Here is a 12,275-nt window from a genome sequence, read left to right on the forward strand (position 1 = left end):
AAACTGATGGAAAGAGGGGCATAGGAATTGTCATATCAATAAATTAGCAAGTACTCTTGTCTGTAAGTCTATTAACAATTCCAAGGATTCTAAATATTAAGAACAAACCTAAGGCTTTTTGAAGGTAATTTTTTATGCCCATATAAAGTTATCAAGAGAACTGGCTTTGGAGTTAGAAGTCTGGGTTTAATCCTGACTCTAATTCTTACTAGTTAGGTAGCCTTGGGCAAATCTTTTTGTTTGGGTCTCAGATTGTTCTACTGAAAATGGCCAGATGGCCACTGGCCCCTTCCATCTTTAAATCTACGATCCTATAATTTTGTAATAACATCTAACTCTTAAGATTGGCCAGTTAGCTCTGAAAGTGCCAGTGGAGTCTTAAGGCACATTCTCAACCTGTAAGAAGGTATATCTTGAAGCATTTTAGAAAGCTGATACTTGTAATCACCAAAGTGGTGGGGGAAAGAGAGAAGGAGGTTCAAATAATAAGACTAACTTGATTTACAATTCAGGCAATCAATAAAATATGCTGATAAAGGTAATGAATAGTTTATATAGCAGTTCAGTAATTATCTAGAATTCTACTGCGATAAAAAACTGACTGAATTGATGAAATTTGGAATATACACAAACCTAATTCTATACTATTTGTGTATCCTCTGGAAATTGGAAAAAGAAATAATAGCAAGATGTTTAAAGTTACTAGGTTGTCTACACAATATACGAAGTAATTTTGTCACCTATTTTTCTCCTAAGATAGTCTGTTTTGAAGCATGATTTTGAGTTAGTTTGTCTCCTAGATAAATGCCGAGGTCACATGCTCTGCTGCTGTTCTAAGAGGCCCCAGGTCTATGGACATTGGGAGAGAAGACATTATTAGTTCATTTTTAACAATGGACTTCAGTTCTTTAATTCTCTAATTATTTCCCTACTTCTTCTCATCTCATGAAGCTAATCCTTTAAAAAATGCAATTTTTTAAAATATGTAATTTGCCAGTAAATATGCAATTTGCCAGCCCCTTTAAGTAAGTAGCTAAGTATTATGGCAAAAGGGAGAAAGGGAAAAGAGATGAGGTTATGACTAAATTAAATTACACAGTGAAAGTTAGGAGGCTTTGGAAATGTTATGGACATTTTTACTGTTTCCAGAAGTTGAGCTAGAATTTTTTGAAACGTTCAAATAGATCCAAAGGTTAATGGCTTTCAAACTCTTCTCATCTCTCCCAATGATTTCTCTAGGGATGTTACTTTTTTTTTGGTCACTTTAATATGCCTCAAGTGATTGAGTGTTTAGCTGGAAGACATTACATTGTCTCCATGGAATGAAAATCCTTTAGCATATAAAACCCCAAGGGAAGCATTTTTAATAATTGCTTTAAAAATTCTTTTTAAATGTACATTTTTATTCCTCTAATACAGAGAGTCAAGGGGTTCTAAAATAGCACAGGAATAGTATTTACTGTACTTTACAATTTATCACCCAGCACAACAGCCAGTTGGGCTCCTTCATTTTATTAATTTAAAACACACTCATAATTCTATTTTACTGGCAGCTCTGGGGAAGAGGAAATTTGCAGGGTCACATGCTGGGTACGCATGTCAGCATTTCCCCCGTAGCCTCTTAATCATGAGAACTATTAGGGTAAGAGTTTATGATTAACAACTCTCATTTGGCTTCTATCTACACTATGATTTTGTTATCCAGGTTGGAAGTGAGGGGTTGTGCCCAAGCTGAACATTAAACAAACAAGTAAATTTTATGTCTTTAAAAGTACTAATGCAAAGGGATGGGTTATTTTTTTTAAATAGGAAAAATCAAAGATCTGAGGTAGAATATCAAGCAATTTTATTCTATTGTTCAAGGCCTACAAGACTCTGCTTCGTCATTGAGAAGATAGGAATGAAGTAATTTGTATTTTTAAATTGGCATAAGTACTGCCTCCATCAACATGTAACCTATCCATACATTTGCAGATGGTTGCAAGTGAAAAAAAAATTTCTCAATGTCCCTTTTGAAATATAAATAAGTCAGAAATATTTTAAATATTCCCTATGCCTTTTTCAGTGCCTCAAATAAAGATGATTACGTAATCAAAATCTGTTTAGCTGTTTTCAAGAAGCCACTTCTAAAACATTTTTGTCTTCCATGTTTTCATCCTAAAATACCAGATTTTTATCTTTGAATACCAAGATATGATTCAAAGGCACATAGAGGAAATACATTAAAACAATTTTCTCCCCTTTTTAAAAAAGAACTTTTTTAGAGCTATCATAATTGCTTTCAAAAAGACTACAGTGAAATCTGTGTAAAGATTTAATTTGTCCTAGAATATCACTTTTCTATAGAACCATCACTAGGTCGGGTTTCCTTAAGCAGGCTTTACTACAGTTTAATGTCTAGTTTATTAGGGATGTTGTCCTCTAATCGTTAACATCAACAAGTCACAAGGACAATGAGGTTGTCTATCTATAATCAAGTCCTTTGAGAAAAGTTTCACTAAACATTAGCTTAGGGAGCTAAAAATCAAACAACTCAGAAAAGCAATAGAAATAAATTTTTCACAGGAAAATAAAGAGATGCTATTAATGGAGAAGTAATGTTGGATACCTAATGCACTACCTTGCTCTGACATATGGGGAAGACAAGAAAGGAAGACCTCCTTTATTTGACCATGGTGGTGGGTAGCGGTGGTGGTGGTGGTGGCAGTGGTGGCGGTAGTGGTGGTAGTGGTGGTGGTGGTGGTAGTGGTGGTGGTGGTGGTGGTGGTGGAGGTGGGGTCATGAGATTAGGGAGTATAACACATCATACCAATGGAAAATATCATCTTGTACTTGGCACAAAGCTTCAGCCATCAGTGAGATAGAATAGTTAAACCATTGACAATTTTTACAGCAAAGATACCTGTTAGAACAAGTAAAAGCTTTCAGTTTAGGTAACAAAAAGTATTAATACCGTGCATACAATGTTACATGAGTTTGGCTTGACATGCTTAAAGAGTCACCAAGCTCAGTGTTATTGGGAGAAGCCAGCAACCCTTCGAGTGGTACAAATCCATGCTTTATTGATATACTGCAATATTAGGCAGTGAAAAAGATGAAATCAGACAGTGCTTCGCTGTAGCTCATCTACATTTAGGGTTAGCATCTTGCTCAACGAGACTTGGGATTGATCAAATCTAAAAGTCATTCTTACACTTCCCATTTCCTCTACTCCCACCCACCCCCCAAAATTTACAAGAAATAAAATTGAGTGTAAAATGTCTAGTCCCACACTTAAATATCAGGAACACACATACTTAAAATGTGAGACCCAATCCTTTGTCTAACTAATCCCTTTTGTAAATGACTACCACAGACACTGTCGGTTTCAGCAAGATATCTTCCCACAACTACAGTGGTCCTGCTTGCTTCAAAATAAGTCTCCAAATATATAAATTTTTAAAAATCACAAGAAAGGTACTAGAAAATGAAATATGCAAAAGATACCCTCCAAATGGCAATAAAGGCTACTCCTCCCTCCTTTTATTTCACCCACCTCTAAGGAAGTATGGTTCAGAGAAGTAGCCCAGAGCTTTTGGGTTACCATGATCATTATTTGAAGTGAACAGGGTCACTGTATGTGGGGAAAACAGGTATTCCAAGTACAAATAGGTATTCTGCAGTTAAAAAAAAAAGACATCAGACAGCGCTCCAAACAATGCAAGGAACAGAGGGCACACCATGCTTTGAGGATAAAGACAGAACATTGAAAAGATTTCCTTCCAGAGAGGTACATGCTGACAAAACAGTGCATACAATGGATCAACAAAATAAAAATGTTTTTTCTTAAACTTTATTAAACAAATGACAAAAATGAGAATGAAGTCCCCAGTATTTTCTATTTAAAAATTAATTTGGTTTGTTAGAGATTTTTATTAAAAATATATTCTCTATACTGCCATATATACAAACAAATTTTAAAAACACAGAAAGGGATTAATGATATACAGCCAAGCTTATGAAATTTGGTTAGTTTTCCCAAGTCAATTTCTCAGGAGGAAGAGGTGAGGGGAAAGGGGATTTATTAGCCTATCAGCCATTTTAAGTGCTTACTGAGAAAGCAACAAGTTGAAGCACTGAACTACGAAAGACCTACCTTTGATCTCACCATAAATCATCACAGGCAGAATGACAACTGCTTTCTTCTCACCAAGGAAATTTGAAACACATGAAAATGAACTGTTAACCCACTTTCTTGGACCAAAAAGTTCTTATCTAATGATTGTGAGCTCAAGGGTTATCACTGTCACCTCACACTATTCCAAATGTTCACGTGGACTATTTTTGCCTGCCCTGTGGAAGAGCCTTTGGAGCTCCTACTGGTCTGATCACCCAGAGTAAGACACACTATACCTTGACCCAAACATAGTAATGTCATTTGGTACTCTCTGAGAATGAACAATAACCAATTTACACTCTATCAAAGATGTTTTACTTTTTCCTGCTTTAAACTCACAGAAAAAAATCAATTCACAATGAAACAAAATCAGAGTTTCAAACACTCTCAGGTTTACCCCCATCACTGTATCTTACATAAGAGCCAATTATTTTAAAGATTTCACACTTTCACTAGACTGACCATATAGGGTATGTGTGTATGTGTATGTGTATGTATGTGTGTGTGTGTGTGTGTGTGTGTGTGTGTGTGTGTGTGTGTGTGTGTGTGTGCGTTTTAATCCTCTTTCTTGCCTGTTTTGTGTTCAAGGGAAGTACCCAAATTGCCCTCCATAACATTCTGAAGAGATCACATCTGGCATAGAAAAGTTATCACCCTACTGGTATGGAAACATCAATTTGTTGTACTCTATGAAGGCCAGCTCCCAAATATACAAACTTGTCAATGTCCATGTCCATGTATCTTATGTCATCCATTCTCTTAACCCTTACTAATTTGTAATATAACACTCCAATTCCAAATCATATTCCAAAGTTTTTTTCCAAGGAATTCTCTGAATATTCACTGGATTAAGTCAGTTGCCCTAAGGGAATACAAATGCTTAAGCTGCCTTCCTTACTCAAAATTTCCAACAAAAAGATAAAACCCTGATGCTTAAATGCTACTGTAGAATTATAGGGCTAGTACCTCAAACTTGGGCTGAGTCACACTTAAATTACTCCGAATGGATGAGACTCTATCTTGCTTTTAAAGTTTTTTTTAAGAAAAAAATCATCCAAATTCCCTGGGATGTTTAATAATTTTTATTGCTGCCTATTTTTCAGTATGATGAATCTCACAGCCTCATGCTGAAATCGAAATATATTCTCTTAGGTCTTTAGTAAGGCAAGAAACATCCTGGTCAGCTTTTGAGGTAAATTTAAAAATTTCTTCCCTAATTTCAAATGTATTATATTTCTAAGATCTATTAACATACACACAATCTGTAGCTTTCATGGAAATGCTCCTTAGAAATGTGCCTTTTTCATTGGAAGAAGGAGCTGAAATGTTCTGATTTGCTGGACAGTTTAAAAAGTACTTAAGAGTCTGATGGGCCCTTGACAATGACTCCTGGGAGTGGAACAAAAGCAGCAAATGTGAATGTGTGAAAAGTGAGCACAATATACTCATTTATAAATCTACATTTAAATACCTCTAGATGTCAAAAGACTAAAGACATATATTCCTAATAAGAAGTAAAGAAAAAAGTATGTATTTTTTTATTAAAAAATACCCAAGAAACCTTACAGAATTGATATCTAGTATGTCTTCAAGGACCTGTGTGGCACCCAATAGGAGAGTACCTCTAATTAAACTGTTTTCTGTAACAGTCGAAATTTTTATTTCATTCTCGACATCAAGAACCACAAGGACAACTTTTCTCCCTGGCTCAGTAAAGTAGAAATTTGAAAATAAATAGAAAAGATAAAAAATTAAAATAATTATAGTCTGAGTCTGTGAGTACTTATGAACTCTACCCACCAAATATCCCAGACTAGTGAGAAATATGATTTAATGAGATTGGGCTTGTTCTAGGTAATATTCCAAAAAGATTACGCTTTTATTTTATTCTTTTTTCTGTGTAATTGTGCATCCCAAATCATGAGTTAATTTTGCATTGCCAACATTCCTCCCAATCCCTTTGCCAGAAAAAGTAATCAAGGAAACTTGTATTTCTCTTTTTTAAAAAGTTCAAATTTCTTTATTATGTGACATCTTAACACTGACCTAAAAACCTATGGCAACCTTAAATACAGGCCAATGTCGAGGAAAATATGTAAGTGCTCGAAGTATTACATTTCACTCAATTTAACAGAAGCGCATGGAATCAACCCAAGGGGAAAATACACTGCCAGCATGTTTTAATGCTGCCAGGGTAAACTACTCTAATCTCCAGCAGTATCTAATAACTTCTTTGGGAGTAACTCTCCTTTTGTGCATCGCTAACTTAGTTCAATGGAATGCCATTATGAAATGGATATTTCCAAGGGACTCTTGAAATGTTCTCTCCTATAAGCCTTATATGAAATTAGTGGGAAGCACATGTATGTACATTTTATCCATTATATGTGACATACAATCTGCAAGCGAAATAGGGACTTAAAGAACATTTTCCATCTGAATTGTACTCTGTGACTGATTTACTTCCTTCCATGTCAAGCCTATGAACATATTCACATTTTTAATCAATATAACTAATCAAAAGCAAAAACAGACTTGTGTTATTAGACCATGTGGAAGTCACATAAAGTGAAGTGAAAAGAACACTGAACTTGCCTGTCAAAGGATAAGAGTTAAAATTTTTTGCTTTTCCACTTATAAGCTGACTAACCCTGGTCAAGGCATTTAACCACTCTAGGCCTCAATTTCCTCACTTGTAAAATGAGAGGGTTTAAATAATCTTAAAATCTATAATGATAATGAAAATGTTATCTGTATAAAATCACACTTGTTAAGAGTAACTCAAGTTCATTACAATTAGACAAAAGACAGGAAAAATTTGAGGGAAAGTGAGAAACTTCTTTTCTTTGGAAAAGCATCCCTTTTGAGGGGAATCCAAGGATTCTTAAGAGTGATATGGCTGACTTAAATAGATTGAAAGTACACAGGCATAGAAAAGTTTTCAGGAAACAAAGTATATAAACTCAAATTCAGTTTGTGACCAGTGAAAGAAAAGGGGAAGAATTTACTTAATCCAAAACTGAACCTATACAATAGCACAGTAATCTGCCAAAAGGTAAAAAATTTCAACCAGTTGTTTTGCCCCACAGAAAACACTCTGATTTTTTCACTAAACCACTAGATTGTTTCAGTAACATATAGACACAACCTCAGTACCACATGTCGTTCACTTTCTCTAGAAGGGGAACAGAATAGTCTATAACCTACTATACAAACTGATATGAGAGTAAGCCTTGAAGTAATCGTGAATTCCTTATTAATGGATATTATCTGAGATCTTCTAGGCTGATTCTTAGGAGAAACTACCAATGAATTCAAATGTCACTAAGTTATAAGAGCTATGGGTCAAGACTTTAAGAAAAAACTCTATCTGACAGAAAATTCCATTTGGCAGTGGGAAAATTCTCAGTCACATTAAAATACACAATAATTTCATGGGAAAAATATTTTAAAAGCATTGGTATTTTAAAAATGCAAACACAACCAGTAGTGTAGACCTGGAGTATATCTAAAATGGTGCTCTCTGCTGATATGCAAATGTTGTCTGAAGCCAGGCAATGAAAAGTGGATTTCTGTGTACTTTGTGGACAGAAAAGGCACATCACATGGTGCTTTTTCTATAATCGCCCTGCCTTTTCTCTCTCATTCTCTAGGAGTGTAATATGTTGGCTTTCAAGCCATTCTTGAGAGAAAAATCTGAATGGTTCTTATTTTAAATGGCAGAAGCAATTTATCACAGCTCAATGACTTAGAGTCTTGGCAAATTCTCAAATTCCCATCACATATCTAGGAAAGAATCTGGCCCACAGACTGCCTTTAATTAACTGTCTGTCTAATCACACAACTTCAATAGCATACAGATGATTGTCATAGAGGGTTGGCATTACTCACTTCAAGTTATGGAACTCATTAAGTACATTTCTTCACAATGAAAGAATTTCTTATAGCTTGACTCAGCCTTAAGGAAAAAAACCAACTAAACAACAAAAACATTTTGCAGTCTGAATATCTTCCAATATTATCCAAGAAAAGAAAAGGAAAATACTAATTACTAAGTATATGGGTATGGATGCCCAGGCCTTTGATGTAAAAACATGATTTGTTTTACATACTTGAGTCTTAAAACCATTAACTCCTAGGGCAACTGTGATATGTTGGTTATTCTGACAATGGAGTAATAGGCTCTAAAGATCATAAATTGCCTTAAAGAAAGTGAGCAGCAGTTGGTCTATCTGATAAGAACCACTTTTGCCATCTGAGTAAATTTTTAACATCCTCCTACCTTACTGCAGAACTTACTTTACACATATTTGTGCTCCTATGTCTCCCAATCAGATTCTGTAGGATCAAGTGAAATGTGTTTAGAGAATGGAAAGTTTCTGGGGAAAAAGAAAGTCCAGAGGATGTCCTAACAGAGTCTCTGCTTTTACTGTATATTATACACCATGTGCAATATGCAAAGTACGTCATCGATCTGTTTAATGGGGCTAGAAAGGTGTTTGGAATAATTCTCTGATTAGTGTCTAAAAACGTTTATTTTATAGGCTTCCTTCTAGAAATAATAGCATCCACTGTGTTTTTGATTTTCTGAGGACACCAACAGGTGTGCCTTTAAAAACTTCATACTAGGGATTTGCTGACAGAAAACTAATGATGCCAACAATAACCCTTTCAGAAATAGTAAGAAGTAAGAGTAAGTAACCTCTACAGATGTCATCCTCTGATGTCTTATCTTGTAGAGGCAACTTAAGATTCCCAGCAGCTACCCATGTGTCATTCCAAATCTGGAAGGTCCTACCAAGTTGGAAAGGCTCTATGTGCAGACCCAAAAATGATCTGTATGTCTCCAGACCTAAGACTAAGTTCAGCTACACTGGAGTAGCTTAAGACCTTGTTGGTCATTAGGTGATTACGATTTCAGCTATAGTAACTGGTTTCCACCACTGTCATGCAGACAGTATTCACATCAAATAAATCACACAAGCATTTCAAGTCCTGAAGCTTATAAAGAGTAAATAAAGCACATATCTTGGTTACTACAAAATGGAAGGAAGAAAACTGCTTAAACACCAGTGAAAAGGTAGACAGTTTTGTCCTCACAGACATGCTCTATCCTAGAACTAAACACCTTCTCTAAAATACTACTTCGGATAAAGGAAACCGGCTGCATTACACTCATTTGCCTTTGAAAATTCATCTTTGTATTTATACACTGTACACTGTATAAGGTTTTAATTCATTAGACTACCTATTTCAGAAACATATGTAAGCATCAGCAGAAGAAAAGAATTGGGAGTTTAGACATGAACAATAGACACCTAAAGAAAGAGAGTCCACAGGTTGCTACACCTGGTTCCACTTAATCTACATTTGAATGCAGTTGGGGCACTCATTTGATATCAATTTCTAAGTAAAAAACAATGGCATGTGCAAGAAAACTTTTACTTTAACAAAATGTACCTCCGAATAACTATAATATAAGAATAAGACAGTCATACTATTTATCAGTCAATTATTAAATAGAAATGGAAATTCTATGATTATTACCATTCTCCAAATTCAAATATTCATCTATATTTAGAGAAGACTCCAAACTGAAATATGGAGATAAATTAAAAGAAAAAAACCAAACTAATTTCTATAAGGTATCATATGTAATGCAAAGAACCCTAGTCTGGGAGTTAGAGCAGTTGAGTTTCTAGTCCTGGTTCTGCCCCAATAAGTCACATGACTCTAGGCAAGTCGTTTTTGCTTTCTAGGCATCATTTTTCTCATCTGTAAAATATGAATGTCAAATGAAATGACCACTAATGATACTCTCAAATAGAAAATTCAGAAATTCTGTGAAATAATTAAATCTGAAAAAAAACACCTAAGTATGCCAATATTACAAACATCTCTCAAACTCATCAAGAATCAAGCTAAATATTAAATCACCCTCTGAATCAACAGGAAAATGGAAGTTTCCCAGACCAACCAAAAAAGAACTGTTTTAAAACTGATTAAGTTTTAAGAATATTTAAAACAGGCTTATCAACATTCATGTGGGTAGATAATTATTTGTGGTTCACTTAAGGTCAACCAGTATTTTTGTTGAGCTTATACTACTGCCAAAGTCTACTTAAGCTAGCCAAATATATCCAGTTCTTCCTCCAATGTAACGTCATAAAATGATTACAGTAAGGCCACTGGCAGGGATTTCACAGTTGCAACCAATTTCAACATTCTGGTGGTTAATTAATAGCTACAAAATTTGTTCCATGATTCACATTAGTAATAAATGCAGCAAGTAGTGAAATAAAAGGCATGAAAACATTAATGTGATACTTCTCCAACTATATACGTACCGAAGTATTTTAATGTCTAATATTTTACACTGAGGGAAGAGGGGTGGGAGTCTGGCTGAGAATGGACCCCAGGATAGAGCCTGTCTGTGAGGACAAGACTCTTTCCTTCTTTATACCAAAACATAATGAAAAAAGGCAGCAACACAAAGGAGGTACCTTAAAGTCAATCACCATCAATTATATGGTCTTGTCAATGTAAGTTTTTTTTCCTGGTCAGGAAAGGACCCAAGTTATTTTTTAGCAAGAATGGGAACATACAAAGTATAATAAAAGTATAAATATAGAGGTAACTGCGCAGGAGAATATTCTCCTGTCTCATACCATGTTCAGAGAAAGTTATTTAGTCATCTAATCTACTGGTCAACATTCAACATCAACAGTCAATAATGTTTTTCCTTTCCTATAGAGATATGAGGACCAGAGTTTCTTAAGACTACCAGTCAACAACAGTTTCTTCCACCAACTACTCAGAAACTAACCCTCTTTAATTAAGTTACAGTTAATGGATATTATGTTGATTTTAATAGCAATTTAGACAAGTCCTGGAGAGAAACAAAACCAAATAAATTCTCCCCACCAAAATGTGAATTATTTTTGACCAATCATTTCATCAAGATTTGATTATAAATAACCACTTACATTTAGCCTAGAATTAAGTTTCATACCTACCCCTATTTACGAGGCACTAAAAAGTGGATCTCCTCTTAAGGAGTCAAGTAAAGTCAATATGCTTTCCTGTAATTTCAAAGACAATCTAGCCCAAGCACTCAAATTAATCAATAATGAAGACAATCTGCTTTACGTGACTGAACCAACACGAATATTTTCTACAAAAACACAACCCACCTAGATGTCATATAAAACAGATTATGAATTTCCTTTTGCTAGCTACCATCAAAAAAGAAAACAGTAATAGGCATATTATGATGATCCATTATTATCATTTCTCTTATCTATCTGGTGAAACAAATGTTGAAGAAAGCTATACTGTCCAGTCATTTGATTTATTTTTTCATTAAAAACTTAAAAATATTATGTATACTATCTAAAACGTTCCTTGTATAGACCTTTTTCTTTCTTTCTAATAAACAGTGGTGAAGAATGAGGGAGCCATCAGAGTGGAGGCCCCAACCTAAATTCAGGATCTATGATCCCAGGCTCCCATCAGCTAAAAACACGCATGCCATCCACATTACTAAGAGACAGACACACACACACACACCCTATTCTGTTTCCTCATCAAGCTGTAGATTACCAAAGGAATGCTTGTTCCGAGGTAAGTGGGGGGAATTTAGCACAACAGGATTACCAAACATGAGGGGCTGGTTGAAGGGGCTTACTATTTCAGAGTCTGAATCACTTGATTCAGTGCCACTGCTGGTGGAGCCCTCTCCTATTTGAATAGCAGCCATACGGTCTATCATACCACTGGCACACCCAACCTTCTTGTTTGCACCAAGAACAGCTATGCCATTTGCCAATGCTTTGCCTTCTGAACTAGCCATTTTGGTGAGGTCTCCCTTTCCATGGCTGTCTAGCCTGTTTTCTTCCCCTGGGGTTGAGACTACATGGCTAAGGATGAATGGGTCTGTTTCTGACTTATTAAATGCACGAGAAACATTTTTTAAGTATGGCCTCTGTAAAACAGGGGAATGATTTCCATAAGGAAGATGTCTATTTGGGACAACGTCCTCTTCCATAACTATATTTCTATAGTCATGCCCATTTTCTGAGACATAGCCCTGAGACCCAGTTCTATCCCAACTCAAATT

General features: G+C 35.4%; 1 protein-coding gene across 2 annotated transcripts in view; it reads right to left on the bottom strand.

Annotated features, from left to right (window-relative positions):
* The window catches only part of FARP1 (FERM, ARH/RhoGEF and pleckstrin domain protein 1), a 353,198-nt gene that overhangs the window by 60,688 nt on the left and 280,235 nt on the right, over positions 1–12,275 (bottom strand). The gene's annotated exons all lie outside the window — the stretch shown is intronic.

This window comes from Notamacropus eugenii, chromosome 6 (assembly GCF_028372415.1).
Source record: "Notamacropus eugenii isolate mMacEug1 chromosome 6, mMacEug1.pri_v2, whole genome shotgun sequence".
NCBI classification, from domain to species: domain Eukaryota; kingdom Metazoa; phylum Chordata; class Mammalia; order Diprotodontia; family Macropodidae; genus Notamacropus; species Notamacropus eugenii.